This window comes from Thermobia domestica, chromosome 16 (assembly GCF_964235325.1).
Source record: "Thermobia domestica chromosome 16, izTheDome1.hap1.1, whole genome shotgun sequence".
Classification (NCBI taxonomy): domain Eukaryota; kingdom Metazoa; phylum Arthropoda; class Insecta; order Zygentoma; family Lepismatidae; genus Thermobia; species Thermobia domestica.
The window spans coordinates 165013362-165031452 of record NC_137469.1 but is presented as its reverse complement, the minus strand read 5'-3'; positions in this window follow the sequence as shown (position 1 = coordinate 165031452).

Sequence of the window (18091 nt, the reverse complement as noted above, 5' to 3'; positions counted from 1 at the left end):
ATAGCGCTGCAGAAGACAAAATAACACTTCGATTTCAGAAAAATATATAAGTTTGATAGAATTAGGTAGTTTCTCTTTGTGTTATGTAAAAATACGCATATGTGATCCTCGGGTGTCATATGCAAGCAACCTAGTGGTGTGTCAGTGTAGGGAAATGCAGTGAAATATGCGTTATTTTGAAAAAAAGAATAAAGTAGTAACAAACATGGTACAGGATAACGTACTTTTTTTCAGCCATAGGGACCCGGGTTTGCGACCGCTATGAGAGAAGTGCTGGTACTCGAGTTTGAGCTTTATTTCGTGAAAATATGTTAAATGGTTCTTAAGATATAGACCAAAACAGATTATAATACACGACAATTAGTAACAATTCAATATGCACATAATGACATGTAATATATTGTTAGGCGGTTGCCAGCCAACATTTTTACGTGAAATAAGAAAATTAAAACAAAATTGAATAGCTCCGTGGTAATTGGAATCAATTTTTGACAGAAGGTGTGCGTCATGTGATCTCATTGAAAAGGTAAGGGTTAAAGTCGTTTATGTAGAATATATGTTTCTAACTTCATTATTTTATTTTTATTCTGCTAATTTGTGCTTTTCGTACATATCCTGATGTGTAGAATATGAAAACAACATATTTTGTTCTGACATCGAAAATATATATACAGGGTGCATCAAAATATAGCGCTGCAGAAGACAAAATAACACTTCGATTTCAGAAAAATATATAAGTTTGATAGAATTAGGTAGTTTCTCTTTGTGTTACGTAAAAGTACGCATATGTGATCCTCGGGTGTCATATGCAAGCAACCTAGTGGTGTGTCAGTGTAGGGAAATGCAGTGAAATATGCGTTATTTTGAAAAAAAGAATAAAGTAGTAACAAACATGGTACAGGATAAGGTACTTTTTTTCACCCATAGGGACCCGGGTTTGCGACCTATATGAGAGAAGTGCTGGTACTCGAGTTTGAGCTTTATTTCGTGAAAATATGTTAAATGGTTCTTAAGATATAGACCAAAATAGATTATAATACACGACAATTAGTAACAATTCAATATGCACATAATGACATATAACATATTGTTAGGCGGTTGCCAGCCAACATTTTTACATGAAATAAGAAAATTAAAAAAAAATGAATAGCTCTGTGGTAATTGGAATCAATTTTTGACAGAAGGTGAGCGTCATGTGATCTCATTGAAAAGGTAAGGGTTATAGTTGTTCATGTAGAATATATGTTTCTAACTTCATTATTTTATGATTTTTCTGCTAATTTGTGCTTTTCGTACATATACTGATGTGTAGAATATGAAAACATTTTTTTTTGTTCTAACATTGAAAATATATATACAGGGTGCATCAAAATAACCCGTTGCAGAAGATAAGATAAAACTTCGATTTCAGAATAATATATAAGTTTGATAGAATTAGGTAGTTTCTCTTTGTGTTACGTAAAAATACGCATATGTGATCCTCGGGTGTCATATGCAAGCAACCTAATGGTGTGTCAGTGTAGGGAAATGCAGTGAAATATGCGTTATTTTGAAAAAAAGAATAAAGTAGTAACAAACATGGTACAGGATAAGGTACTTTTTTTCACCCATAGGGACCCGGGTTTGCGACCTATATGAGAGAAGTGCTGGTACTCGAGTTTGAGCTTTATTTCGTGAAAATATGTTAAATGGTTCTTAAGATATAGACCAAAATAGATTATAATACACGACAATTAGTAACAATTCAATATGCACATAATGACATATAATATATTGTTAGGCGGTTGCCAGCCAACATTTTTACATGAAATAAGAAAATTAAAAAAAAAATGAATAGCTCTGTGGTAATTGGAATCAATTTTTGACAGAAGGTGAGCGTCATGTGATCTCATTGAAAAGGTAAGGGTTAAAGTCGTTCATGTAGAATATATGTTTCTAACTTCATTATTTTATGATTTTTCTGCTAATTTGTGCCTTTCGTACCTATCCTGATGTGTAGAATATGAAAACATTTTTTTTGTTCTAACATTGAAAATATATATACAGGGTGCATCAAAATAACCCGTTGCAGAAGATAAGATAAAACTTCGATTTCAGAAAATTTTAAAAGTTTGATATAATTAGGTAGATTCTCTTTGTGTTACGTAAAAATACGCATATGTGATCCTCGGGTGTCATATGCAAGCAACCTAGTGGTGTGTCAGTGTAGGGAAATGCATTGAAATATGCGTTATTTTGAAAAAAAGAATAAAGTAGTAACAAACATGGTAGAGAATAAGGTACTTTGTTTCAGCTATAGGGACCCGGGTTTGCGACCGCTATGAGATAAGTGCTGGTGCTCGAGTTTGAGCTTTATTTCGTGAAAATATGTTAAATGGTTCTTAAGATATAGACCAAAACAGATTATAATACACGAAAATTAGTAACAATTCAATATGCACATAATGACATATAATATATTGTTAGGCGGTTGCCAGCCAACATTTTTACGTGAAATAAGAAAATTAAAACAAAATTAAATAGCTCCGTGGTAATTGGAATCAATTTTTGACAGAAGGTGTGCGTCATGTGATCTCATTGAAAAGGTAAGGGTTAAAGTCGTTCATGTAGAATATATGTTTCTAACTTCATTATTTTATTTTTATTCTGCTAATTTGTGCTTTTCGTACCTATCCTGATGTGTAGAATATGAAAACAACATATTTTGCTCTGACATCGAAAATATATATACAGGGTGCATCAAAATATAGCGCTGCAGAAGACAAAATAACACTTCGATTTCAGAAAAATATATAAGTTTGATAGAATTAGGTAGTTTCTCTTTGTGTTATGTAAAAATACGCATATGTGATCCTCGGGTGTCATATGCAAGCAACCTAGTGGTGTGTCAGTGTAGGGAAATGCAGTGAAATATGCGTTATTTTGAAAAAAAGAATAAAGTAGTAACAAACATGGTACAGGATAACGTACTTTTTTTCAGCCATAGGGACCCGGGTTTGCGACCGCTATGAGAGAAGTGCTGGTACTCGAGTTTGAGCTTTATTTCGTGAAAATATGTTAAATGGTTCTTAAGATATAGACCAAAACAGATTATAATACACGACAATTAGTAACAATTCAATATGCACATAATGACATGTAATATATTGTTAGGCGGTTGCCAGCCAACATTTTTACGTGAAATAAGAAAATTAAAACAAAATTGAATAGCTCCGTGGTAATTGGAATCAATTTTTGACAGAAGGTGTGCGTCATGTGATCTCATTGAAAAGGTAAGGGTTAAAGTCGTTTATGTAGAATATATGTTTCTAACTTCATTATTTTATTTTTATTCTGCTAATTTGTGCTTTTCGTACATATCCTGATGTGTAGAATATGAAAACAACATATTTTGTTCTGACATCGAAAATATATATACAGGGTGCATCAAAAGATAGCGCTGTAGAAGACAAAATAACACTTCGATTTCAGAAAAATATATAAGTTTGATAGAATTAGGTAGTTTCTCTTTGTGTTACGTAAAAGTACGCATATGTGATCCTCGGGTGTCATATGCAAGCAACCTAGTGGTGTGTCAGTGTAGGGAAATGCAGTGAAATATGCGTTATTTTGAAAAAAAGAATAAAGTAGTAACAAACATGGTACAGGATAAGGTACTTTTTTTCACCCATAGGGACCCGGGTTTGCGACCTATATGAGAGAAGTGCTGGTACTCGAGTTTGAGCTTTATTTCGTGAAAATATGTTAAATGGTTCTTAAGATATAGACCAAAATAGATTATAATACACGACAATTAGTAACAATTCAATATGCACATAATGACATATAACATATTGTTAGGCGGTTGCCAGCCAACATTTTTACATGAAATAAGAAAATTAAAAAAAAATGAATAGCTCTGTGGTAATTGGAATCAATTTTTGACAGAAGGTGAGCGTCATGTGATCTCATTGAAAAGGTAAGGGTTATAGTTGTTCATGTAGAATATATGTTTCTAACTTCATTATTTTATGATTTTCCTGCTAATTTGTGCTTTTCGTACATATACTGATGTGTAGAATATGAAAACATTTTTTTTTGTTCTAACATTGAAAATATATATACAGGGTGCATCAAAATAACCCGTTGCAGAAGATAAGATAAAACTTCGATTTCAGAATAATATATAAGTTTGATAGAATTAGGTAGTTTCTCTTTGTGTTACGTAAAAATACGCATATGTGATCCTCGGGTGTCATATGCAAGCAACCTAATGGTGTGTCAGTGTAGGGAAATGCAGTGAAATATGCGTTATTTTGAAAAAAAGAATAAAGTAGTAACAAACATGGTACAGGATAAGGTACTTTTTTTCACCCATAGGGACCCGGGTTTGCGACCTATATGAGAGAAGTGCTGGTACTCGAGTTTGAGCTTTATTTCGTGAAAATATGTTAAATGGTTCTTAAGATATAGACCAAAATAGATTATAATACACGACAATTAGTAACAATTCAATATGCACATAATGACATATAATATATTGTTAGGCGGTTGCCAGCCAACATTTTTACATGAAATAAGAAAATTAAAAAAAAAATGAATAGCTCTGTGGTAATTGGAATCAATTTTTGACAGAAGGTGAGCGTCATGTGATCTCATTGAAAAGGTAAGGGTTAAAGTCGTTCATGTAGAATATATGTTTCTAACTTCATTATTTTATGATTTTTCTGCTAATTTGTGCCTTTCGTACCTATCCTGATGTGTAGAATATGAAAACATTTTTTTTGTTCTAACATTGAAAATATATATACAGGGTGCATCAAAATAACCCGTTGCAGAAGATAAGATAAAACTTCGATTTCAGAAAATTTTAAAAGTTTGATATAATTAGGTAGATTCTCTTTGTGTTACGTAAAAATACGCATATGTGATCCTCGGGTGTCATATGCAAGCAACCTAGTGGTGTGTCAGTGTAGGGAAATGCATTGAAATATGCGTTATTTTGAAAAAAAGAATAAAGTAGTAACAAACATGGTACAGGATAAGGTACTTTTTTTCAGCCATAGGGACCCGGGTTTGCGACCTATATGAGAGAAGTGCTGGTACTCGAGTTTGAGCTTTATTTCGTGAAAATATGTTAAATGGTTCTTAAGATATAGACCAAAATAGATTATAATACACGACAATTAGTAACAATTCAATATGCACATAATGACATATAATATATTGTTAGGCGGTTGCCAGCCAACATTTTTACATGAAATAAGAAAATTAAAAAAAAATGAATAGCTCTGTGGTAATTGGAATCAATTTTTGACAGAAGGTGTGCGTCATGTGATCTCATTGAAAAGGTAAGGGTTAAAGTCGTTCATGTAGAATATATGTTTCTAACTTCATTATTTTATTTTTATTCTGCTAATTTGTGCTTTTCGTACCTATCCTGATGTGTAGAATATGAAAACAACATATTTTGCTCTGACATCGAAAATATATATACAGGGTGCATCAAAATATAGCGCTGCAGAAGACAAAATAACACTTCGATTTCAGAAAAATATATAAGTTTGATAGAATTAGGTAGTTTCTCTTTGTGTTACGTAAAAATACGCATATGTGATCCTCGGGTGTCATATGCAAGCAACCTAGTGGTGTGTCAGTGTAGGGAAATGCAGTGAAATATGCGTTTTTTTGAAAAAAAGAATAAAGTAGTAACAAACATGGTACAGGATAACGTACTTTTTTTCAGCCATAGGGACCCGGGTTTGCGACCGCTATGAGAGAAGTGCTGGTACTCGAGTTTGAGCTTTATTTCGTGAAAATATGTTAAATGGTTCTTAAGATATAGACCAAAACAGATTATAATACACGACAATTAGTAACAATTCAATATGCACATAATGACATGTAATATATTGTTAGGCGGTTGCCAGCCAACATTTTTACGTGAAATAAGAAAATTAAAACAAAATTGAATAGCTCCGTGGTAATTGGAATCAATTTTTGACAGAAGGTGTGCGTCATGTGATCTCATTGAAAAGGTAAGGGTTAAAGTCGTTCATGTAGAATATATGTTTCTAACTTCATTATTTTATGATTTTTCTGCTAATTTGTGCCTTTCGTACCTATCCTGATGTGTAGAATATGAAAACATTTTTTTTGTTCTAACATTGAAAATATATATACAGGGTGCATCAAAATAACCCGTTGCAGAAGATAAGATAAAACTTCGATTTCAGAAAATTTTAAAAGTTTGATATAATTAGGTAGATTCTCTTTGTGTTACGTAAAAATACGCATATGTGATCCTCGGGTGTCATATGCAAGCAACCTAGTGGTGTGTCAGTGTAGGGAAATGCATTGAAATATGCGTTATTTTGAAAAAAAGAATAAAGTAGTAACAAACATGGTACAGGATAAGGTACTTTTTTTCAGCCATAGGGACCCGGGTTTGCGACCTATATGAGAGAAGTGCTGGTACTCGAGTTTGAGCTTTATTTCGTGAAAATATGTTAAATGGTTCTTAAGATATAGACCAAAATAGATTATAATACACGACAATTAGTAACAATTCAATATGCACATAATGACATATAATATATTGTTAGGCGGTTGCCAGCCAACATTTTTACATGAAATAAGAAAATTAAAAAAAAATGAATAGCTCTGTGGTAATTGGAATCAATTTTTGACAGAAGGTGTGCGTCATGTGATCTCATTGAAAAGGTAAGGGTTAAAGTCGTTCATGTAGAATATATGTTTCTAACTTCATTATTTTATTTTTATTCTGCTAATTTGTGCTTTTCGTACCTATCCTGATGTGTAGAATATGAAAACAACATATTTTGCTCTGACATCGAAAATATATATACAGGGTGCATCAAAATATAGCGCTGCAGAAGACAAAATAACACTTCGATTTCAGAAAAATATATAAGTTTGATAGAATTAGGTAGTTTCTCTTTGTGTTACGTAAAAATACGCATATGTGATCCTCGGGTGTCATATGCAAGCAACCTAGTGGTGTGTCAGTGTAGGGAAATGCAGTGAAATATGCGTTATTTTGAAAAAAAGAATAAAGTAGTAACAAACATGGTACAGGATAACGTACTTTTTTTCAGCCATAGGGACCCGGGTTTGCGACCGCTATGAGAGAAGTGCTGGTACTCGAGTTTGAGCTTTATTTCGTGAAAATATGTTAAATGGTTCTTAAGATATAGACCAAAACAGATTATAATACACGACAATTAGTAACAATTCAATATGCACATAATGACATGTAATATATTGTTAGGCGGTTGCCAGCCAACATTTTTACGTGAAATAAGAAAATTAAAACAAAATTGAATAGCTCCGTGGTAATTGGAATCAATTTTTGACAGAAGGTGTGCGTCATGTGATCTCATTGAAAAGGTAAGGGTTAAAGTCGTTTATGTAGAATATATGTTTCTAACTTCATTATTTTATTTTTATTCTGCTAATTTGTGCTTTTCGTACATATCCTGATGTGTAGAATATGAAAACAACATATTTTGTTCTGACATCGAAAATATATATACAGGGTGCATCAAAATATAGCGCTGCAGAAGACAAAATAACACTTCGATTTCAGAATAATATATAAGTTTGATAGAATTAGGTAGTTTCTCTTTGTGTTACGTAGAAATACGCATATGTGATCCTCGGGTGTCATATGCAAGCAACCTAATGGTGTGTCAGTGTAGGGAAATGCAGTGAAATATGCGTTATTTTGAAAAAAAGAATAAAGTAGTAACAAACATGGTACAGGATAAGGTACTTTTTTTCAGCCATAGGGACCCGGGTTTGCGACCTATATGAGAGAAGTGCTGGTACTCGAGTTTGAGCTTTATTTCGTGAAAATATGTTAAATGGTTCTTAAGATATAGACCAAAATAGATTATAATACACGACAATTAGTAACAATTCAATATGCACATAATGACATATAATATATTGTTAGGCGGTTGCCAGCCAACATTTTTACATGAAATAAGAAAATTTAAAAAAAAAATGAATAGCTCTGTGGTAATTGGAATCAATTTTTGACAGAAGGTGAGCGTCATGTTATCTCATTGAAAAGGTAATGATTATAGTCGTTCATATAGAATATTTGTTTCTAACTTCATTATTTTATGGTTTTTCTGCCAATTTGTGCCTTTCGTACCTATCCTGATGTGTAGAATATGAAAACATTTTTTTTGTTCTAACATTGAAAATATATATACAGGGTGCATCAAAATAACCCGTTGCAGAAGATAAGATAAAACTTCGATTTCAGAAAATTTTAAAAGTTTGATATAATTAGGTAGATTCTCTTTGTGTTACGTAAAAATACGCATATGTGATCCTCGGGTGTCATATGCAAGCAACCTAGTGGTGTGTCAGTGTAGGGAAATGCATTGAAATATGCGTTATTTTGAAAAAAAGAATAAAGTAGTAACAAACATGGTAGAGAATAAGGTACTTTGTTTCAGCCATAGGGACCCGAGTTTGCGACCGCTATGAGATAAGTGCTGGTGCTCGAGTTTGAGCTTTATTTCGTGAAAATATGTTAAATGGTTCTTAAGATATAGACCAAAACAGATTATAATACACGAAAATTAGTAACAATTCAATATGCACATAATGACTTATAATATATTGTTAGGCGGTTGCCAGCCAACATTTTTACGTGAAATAAGAAAATTAAAACAAAATTGAATAGCTCCGTGGTAATTGGAATCAATTTTTGACAGAAGGTGTGCGTCATGTGATCTCATTGAAAAGGTAAGGGTTAAAGTCGTTCATGTAGAATATATGTTTCTAACTTCATTATTTTATTTTTATTCTGCTAATTTGTGCTTTTCGTACATATCCTGATGTGTAGAATATGAAAACAACATATTTTGTTCTGACATCGAAAATATATATACAGGGTGCATCAAAATATAGCGCTGCAGAAGATAAAATAACACTTCGATTTCAGAAAAATATATAAGTTTGATAGAATTAGGTAGTTTCTCTTTGTGTTACGTAAAAATACGCATATGTGATCCTCGGGTGTCATATGCAAGCAACCTAGTGGTGTGTCAGTGTAGGGAAATGCAGTGATATATGCGTTATTTTGAAAAAAAGAATAAAGTAGTAACAAACATGGTACAGGATAAGGTACTTTTTTTCAGCCATAGGGACCCGGGTTTGCGACCTATATGAGAGAAGTGCTGGTACTCGAGTTTGAGCTTTATTTCGTGAAAATATGTTAAATGGTTCTTAAGATATAGACCAAAATAGATTATAATACACGACAATTAGTAACAATTCAATATGCACATAATGACATATAATATATTGTTAGGCGGTTGCCAGCCAACATTTTTACATGAAATAAGAAAATTAAAAAAAAAATGAATAGCTCTGTGGTAATTGGAATCAATTTTTGACAGAAGGTGAGCGTCATGTGATCTCATTGAAAAGGTAAGGGTTATAGTTGTTCATGTAGAATATATGTTTCTAACTTCATTATTTTATGATTTTTCTGCTAATTTGTGCCTTTCGTACCTATCCTGATGTGTAGAATATGAAAACATTTTTTTTTGTTCTAACATTGAAAATATATATACAGGGTGCATCAAAATAACCCGTTGCAGAAGATAAGATAAAACTTCGATTTCAGAAAATTTTAAAAGTTTGATATAATTAGGTAGTTTCTCTTTGTGTTACATAAAAATACGCATATGTGATCCTCGGGTGTCATATGCAAGCAACCTAGTGGTGTGTCAGTGTAGGGAAATGCAGTGAAATATGCGTTATTTTGAAAAAAAGAATAAAGTAGTAACAAACATGGTAGAGAATAAGGTACTTTGTTTCAGCCATAGGGACCCGGGTTTGCGACCGCTATGAGATAATTGCTGGTACTCGAGTTTGAGCTTTATTTCGTGAAAATATGTTAAATGGTTCTTAAGATATAGACCAAAACAGATTATAATACACGAAAATTAGTAACAATTCAATATGCACATAATGACATATAATATATTGTTAGGCGGTTGCCAGCCAACATTTTTACGTGAAATAAGAAAATTAAAACAAAATTAAATAGCTCCGTGGTAATTGGAATCAATTTTTGACAGAAGGTGAGCGTCATGTGATCTCATTGAAAAGGTAAGGGTTAAAGTCGTTCATGTAGAATATATGTTTCTAACTTCATTATTTTATTTTTATTCTGCTTATTTGTGCTTTTCGTACCTATCCTGATGTGTAGAATATGAAAACAACATATTTTGCTCTGACATCGAAAATATATATACAGGGTGCATCAAAATATAGCGCTGCAGAAGACAAAATAACACTTCGATTACAGAAAAATATATAAGTTTGATAGAATTAGGTAGTTTCTCTTTGTGTTATGTAAAAATACGCATATGTGATCCTCGGGTGTCATATGCAAGCAACCTAGTGGTGTGTCAGTGTAGGGAAATGCAGTGAAATATGCGTTATTTTGAAAAAAAGAATAAAGTAGTAACAAATATGGTACAGGATAACGTACTTTTTTTCAGCCATAGGGACCCGGGTTTGCGACCGCTATGAGAGAAGTGCTGGTACTCGAGTTTGAGCTTTATTTCGTGAAAATATGTTAAATGGTTCTTAAGATATAGACCAAAACAGATTATAATACACGACAATTAGTAACAATTCAATATGCACATAATGACATGTAATATATTGTTAGGCGGTTGCCAGCCAACATTTTTACGTGAAATAAGAAAATTAAAACAAAATTGAATAGCTCCGTGGTAATTGGAATCAATTTTTGACAGAAGGTGTGCGTCATGTGATCTCATTGAAAAGGTAAGGGTTAAAGTCGTTCATGTAGAATATATGTTTCTAACTTCATTATTTTATTTTTATTCTGCTAATTTGTGCTTTTCGTACATATCCTGATGTGTAGAATATGAAAACAACATATTTTGTTCTGACATCGAAAATATATATACAGGGTGCATCAAAATATAGCGCTGCAGAAGACAAAATAACACTTCGATTTCAGAAAAATATATAAGTTTGATAGAATTAGGTAGTTTCTCTTTGTGTTACGTAAAAGTACGCATATGTGATCCTCGGGTGTCATATGCAAGCAACCTAGTGGTGTGTCAGTGTAGGGAAATGCAGTGAAATATGCGTTATTTTGAAAAAAAGAATAAAGTAGTAACAAACATGGTACAGGATAAGGTACTTTTTTTCAGCCATAGGGACCCGGGTTTGCGACCTATATGAGAGAAGTGCTGGTACTCGAGTTTGAGCTTTATTTCGTGAAAATATGTTAAATGGTTCTTAAGATATAGACCAAAATAGATTATAATACACGACAATTAGTAACAATTCAATATGCACATAATGACATATAATATATTGTTAGGCGGTTGCCAGCCAACATTTTTACATGAAATAAGAAAATTAAAAAAAAATGAATAGCTCTGTGGTAATTGGAATCAATTTTTGACAGAAGGTGAGCGTCATGTTATCTCATTGAAAAGGTAATGATTATAGTCGTTCATATAGAATATTTGTTTCTAACTTCATTATTTTATGGTTTTTCTGCCAATTTGTGCCTTTCGTACCTATCCTGATGTGTAGAATATGAAAACATTTTTTTTGTTCTAACATTGAAAATATATATACAGGGTGCATCAAAATAACCCGTTGCAGAAGATAAGATAAAACTTCGATTTCAGAAAATTTTAAAAGTTTGATATAATTAGGTAGATTCTCTTTGTGTTACGTAAAAATACGCATATGTGATCCTCGGGTGTCATATGCAAGCAACCTAGTGGTGTGTCAGTGTAGGGAAATGCATTGAAATATGCGTTATTTTGAAAAAAAGAATAAAGTAGTAACAAACATGGTAGAGAATAAGGTACTTTGTTTCAGCCATAGGGACCCGAGTTTGCGACCGCTATGAGATAAGTGCTGGTGCTCGAGTTTGAGCTTTATTTCGTGAAAATATGTTAAATGGTTCTTAAGATATAGACCAAAACAGATTATAATACACGAAAATTAGTAACAATTCAATATGCACATAATGACTTATAATATTATGTTAGGCGGTTGCCAGCCAACATTTTTACGTGAAATAAGAAAATTAAAACAAAATTGAATAGCTCCGTGGTAATTGGAATCAATTTTTGACAGAAGGTGTGCGTCATGTGATCTCATTGAAAAGGTAAGGGTTAAAGTCGTTCATGTAGAATATATGTTTCTAACTTCATTATTTTATTTTTATTCTGCTAATTTGTGCTTTTCGTACATATCCTGATGTGTAGAATATGAAAACAACATATTTTGTTCTGACATCGAAAATATATATACAGCGTGCATCAAAATATAGCGCTGCAGAAGATAAAATAACACTTCGATTTCAGAAAAATATATAAGTTTGATAGAATTAGGTAGTTTCTCTTTGTGTTACGTAAAAATACGCATATGTGATCCTCGGGTGTCATATGCAAGCAACCTAGTGGTGTGTCAGTGTAGGGAAATGCAGTGATATATGCGTTATTTTGAAAAAAAGAATAAAGTAGTAACAAACATGGTACAGGATAAGGTACTTTTTTTCAGCCATAGGGACCCGGGTTTGCGACCTATATGAGAGAAGTGCTGGTACTCGAGTTTGAGCTTTATTTCGTGAAAATATGTTAAATGGTTCTTAAGATATAGACCAAAATAGATTATAATACACGACAATTAGTAACAATTCAATATGCACATAATGACATATAATATATTGTTAGGCGGTTGCCAGCCAACATTTTTACATGAAATAAGAAAATTAAAAAAAAAATGAATAGCTCTGTGGTAATTGGAATCAATTTTTGACAGAAGGTGAGCGTCATGTGATCTCATTGAAAAGGTAAGGGTTATAGTTGTTCATGTAGAATATATGTTTCTAACTTCATTATTTTATGATTTTTCTGCTAATTTGTGCCTTTCGTACCTATCCTGATGTGTAGAATATGAAAACATTTTTTTTTGTTCTAACATTGAAAATATATATACAGGGTGCATCAAAATAACCCGTTGCAGAAGATAAGATAAAACTTCGATTTCAGAAAATTTTAAAAGTTTGATATAATTAGGTAGTTTCTCTTTGTGTTACATAAAAATACGCATATGTGATCCTCGGGTGTCATATGCAAGCAACCTAGTGGTGTGTCAGTGTAGGGAAATGCAGTGAAATATGCGTTATTTTGAAAAAAAGAATAAAGTAGTAACAAACATGGTAGAGAATAAGGTACTTTGTTTCAGCCATAGGGACCCGGGTTTGCGACCGCTATGAGATAATTGCTGGTACTCGAGTTTGAGCTTTATTTCGTGAAAATATGTTAAATGGTTCTTAAGATATAGACCAAAACAGATTATAATACACGAAAATTAGTAACAATTCAATATGCACATAATGACATATAATATATTGTTAGGCGGTTGCCAGCCAACATTTTTACGTGAAATAAGAAAATTAAAACAAAATTAAATAGCTCCGTGGTAATTGGAATCAATTTTTGACAGAAGGTGAGCGTCATGTGATCTCATTGAAAAGGTAAGGGTTAAAGTCGTTCATGTAGAATATATGTTTCTAACTTCATTATTTTATTTTTATTCTGCTTATTTGTGCTTTTCGTACCTATCCTGATGTGTAGAATATGAAAACAACATATTTTGCTCTGACATCGAAAAAATATATACAGGGTGCATCAAAATATAGCGCTGCAGAAGACAAAATAACACTTCGATTTCAGAAAAATATATAAGTTTGATAGAATTAGGTAGTTTCTCTTTGTGTTATGTAAAAATACGCATATGTGATCCTCGGGTGTCATATGCAAGCAACCTAGTGGTGTGTCAGTGTAGGGAAATGCAGTGAAATATGCGTTATTTTGAAAAAAAGAATAAAGTAGTAACAAACATGGTACAGGATAAGGTACTTTTTTTCAGCCATAGGGACCCGGGTTTGCGACCGCTATGAGAGAAGTGCTGGTACTCGAGTTTGAGCTTTATTTCGTGAAAATATGTTAAATGGTTCTTAAGATATAGACCAAAATAGATTATAATACACGACAATTAGTAACAATTCAATATGCACATAATGACATATAATATATTGTTAGGCGGTTGCCAGCCAACATTTTTACATGAAATAAGAAAATTAAAAAAAAATGAATAGCTCTGTGGTAATTGGAATCAATTTTTGACAGAAGGTGAGCGTCATGTGATCTCATTGAAAAGGTAAGGGTTATAGTTGTTCATGTAGAATATATGTTTCTAACTTCATTATTTTATGATTTTTCTGCTAATTTGTGCCTTTCGTACCTATCCTGATGTGTAGAATATGAAAACATTTTTTTTTGTTCTAACATTGAAAATATATATACAGGGTGCATCAAAATAACCCGTTGCAGAAGATAAGATAAAACTTCGATTTCAGAAAATTTTAAAAGTTTGATATAATTAGGTAGTTTCTCTTTGTGTTACATAAAAATACGCATATGTGATCCTCGGGTGTCATATGCAAGCAACCTAGTGGTGTGTCAGTGTAGGGAAATGCAGTGAAATATGCGTTATTTTGAAAAAAAGAATAAAGTAGTAACAAACATGGTACAGGATAAGGTACTTTTTTTCAGCCATAGGGACCCGGGTGTGCGACCTATATGAGAGAAGTGCTGGTACTCGAGTTTGAGCTTTATTTCGTGAAAATATGTTAAATGGTTCTTAAGATATAGACCAAAATAGATTATAATACACGACAATTAGTAACAATTCAATATGCACATAATGACATATAATATATTGTTAGGCGGTTGCCAGCCAACATTTTTACATGAAATAAGAAAATTAAAAAAAAAATGAATAGCTCTGTGGTAATTGGAATCAATTTTTGACAGAAGGTGTGCGTCATGTGATCTCATTGAAAAGGTAAGGGTTATAGTTGTTCATGTAGAATATATGTTTCTAACTTCATTATTTTATGATTTTTCTGCTAATTTGTGCCTTTCGTACCTATCCTGATGTGTAGAATATGAAAACATTTTTTTTGTTCTAACATTGAAAATATATATACAGGGTGCATCAAAATAACCCGTTGCAGAAAATAAGATAAAACTTCGATTTCAGAAAATTTTAAAAGTTTGATATAATTAGGTAGTTTCTCTTTGTGTTACGTAAAAATACGCATATGTGATCCTCGGGTGTCATATGCAAGCAACCTAGTGGTGTGTCAGTGTAGGGAAATGCAGTGAAATATGCGTTATTTTGAAAAAAAGAATAAAGTAGTAACAAACATGGTAGAGAATAAGGTACTTTGTTTCAGCCATAGGGACCCGGGTTTGCGACCGCTATGAGATAATTGCTGGTACTCGAGTTTGAGCTTTATTTCGTGAAAATATGTTAAATGGTTCTTAAGATATAGACCAAAACAGATTATAATACACGAAAATTAGTAACAATTCAATATGCACATAATGACATATAATATATTGTTAGGCGGTTGCCAGCCAACATTTTTACGTGAAATAAGAAAATTAAAACAAAATTAAATAGCTCCGTGGTAATTGGAATCAATTTTTGACAGAAGGTGTGCGTCATGTGATCTCATTGAAAAGGTAAGGGTTAAAGTCGTTCATGTAGAATATATGTTTCTAACTTCATTATTTTATTTTTATTCTGCTAATTTGTGCTTTTCGTACCTATCCTGATGTGTAGAATATGAAAACAACATATTTTGCTCTGACATCGAAAATATATATACAGGGTGCATCAAAATATAGCGCTGCAGAAGACAAAATAACACTTCGATTACAGAAAAATATATAAGTTTGATAGAATTAGGTAGTTTCTCTTTGTGTTATGTAAAAATACGCATATGTGATCCTCGGGTGTCATATGCAAGCAACCTAGTGGTGTGTCAGTGTAGGGAAATGCAGTGAAATATGCGTTATTTTGAAAAAAAGAATAAAGTAGTAACAAATATGGTACAGGATAACGTACTTTTTTTCAGCCATAGGGACCCGGGTTTGCGACCGCTATGAGAGAAGTGCTGGTACTCGAGTTTGAGCTTTATTTCGTGAAAATATGTTAAATGGTTCTTAAGATATAGACCAAAACAGATTATAATACACGACAATTAGTAACAATTCAATATGCACATAATGAGATGTAATATATTGTTAGGCGGTTGCCAGCCAACATTTTTACGTGAAATAAGAAAATTAAAACAAAATTGAATAGCTCCGTGGTAATTGGAATCAATTTTTGACAGAAGGTGTGCGTCATGTGATCTCATTGAAAAGGTAAGGGTTAAAGTCGTTCATGTAGAATATATGTTTCTAACTTCATTATTTTATTTTTATTCTGCTAATTTGTGCTTTTCGTACATATCCTGATGTGTAGAATATGAAAACAACATATTTTGTTCTGACATCGAAAATATATATACAGGGTGCATCAAAATATAGCGCTGCAGAAGACAAAATAACACTTCGATTTCAGAAAAATATATAAGTTTGATAGAATTAGGTAGTTTCTCTTTGTGTTACGTAAAAGTACGCATATGTGATCCTCGGGTGTCATATGCAAGCAACCTAGTGGTGTGTCAGTGTAGGGAAATGCAGTGAAATATGCGTTATTTTGAAAAAAAGAATAAAGTAGTAACAAACATGGTACAGGATAAGGTACTTTTTTTCACCCATAGGGACCCGGGTTTGCGACCTATATGAGAGAAGTGCTGGTACTCGAGTTTGAGCTTTATTTCGTGAAAATATGTTAAATGGTTCTTAAGATATAGACCAAAATAGATTATAATACACGACAATTAGTAACAATTCAATATGCACATAATGACATATAATATATTGTTAGGCGGTTGCCAGCCAACATTTTTACATGAAATAAGAAAATTAAAAAAAAAATGAATAGCTCTGTGGTAATTGGAATCAATTTTTGACAGAAGGTGAGCGTCATGTGATCTCATTGAAAAGGTAAGGGTTATAGTTGTTCATGTAGAATATATGTTTCTAACTTCATTATTTTATGATTTTTCTGCTAATTTGTGCTTTTCGTACATATACTGATGTGTAGAATATGAAAACATTTTTTTTTGTTCTAACATTGAAAATATATATACAGGGTGCATCAAAATAACCCGTTGCAGAAGATAAGATAAAACTTCGATTTCAGAATAATATATAAGTTTGATAGAATTAGGTAGTTTCTCTTTGTGTTACGTAAAAATACGCATATGTGATCCTCGGGTGTCATATGCAAGCAACCTAATGGTGTGTCAGTGTAGGGAAATGCAGTGAAATATGAGTTATTTTGAAAAAAAGAATAAAGTAGTAACAAACATGGTACAGGATAAGGTACTTTTTTTCACCCATAGGGACCCGGGTTTGCGACCTATATGAGAGAAGTGCTGGTACTCGAGTTTGAGCTTTATTTCGTGAAAATATGTTAAATGGTTCTTAAGATATAGACCAAAATAGATTATAATACACGACAATTAGTAACAATTCAATATGCACATAATGACATATAATATATTGTTAGGCGGTTGCCAGCCAACATTTTTACATGAAATAAGAAAATTAAAAAAAAAATGAATAGCTCTGTGGTAATTGGAATCAATTTTTGACAGAAGGTGAGCGTCATGTGATCTCATTGAAAAGGTAAGGGTTAAAGTCGTTCATGTAGAATATATGTTTCTAACTTCATTATTTTATGATTTTTCTGCTAATTTGTGCCTTTCGTACCTATCCTGATGTGTAGAATATGAAAACATTTTTTTTGTTCTAACATTGAAAATATATATACAGGGTGCATCAAAATAACCCGTTGCAGAAGATAAGATAAAACTTCGATTTCAGAAAATTTTAAAAGTTTGATATAATTAGGTAGATTCTCTTTGTGTTACGTAAAAATACGCATATGTGATCCTCGGGTGTCATATGCAAGCAACCTAGTGGTGTGTCAGTGTAGGGAAATGCATTGAAATATGCGTTATTTTGAAAAAAAGAATAAAGTAGTAACAAACATGATAGAGAATAAGGTACTTTGTTTCAGCTATAGG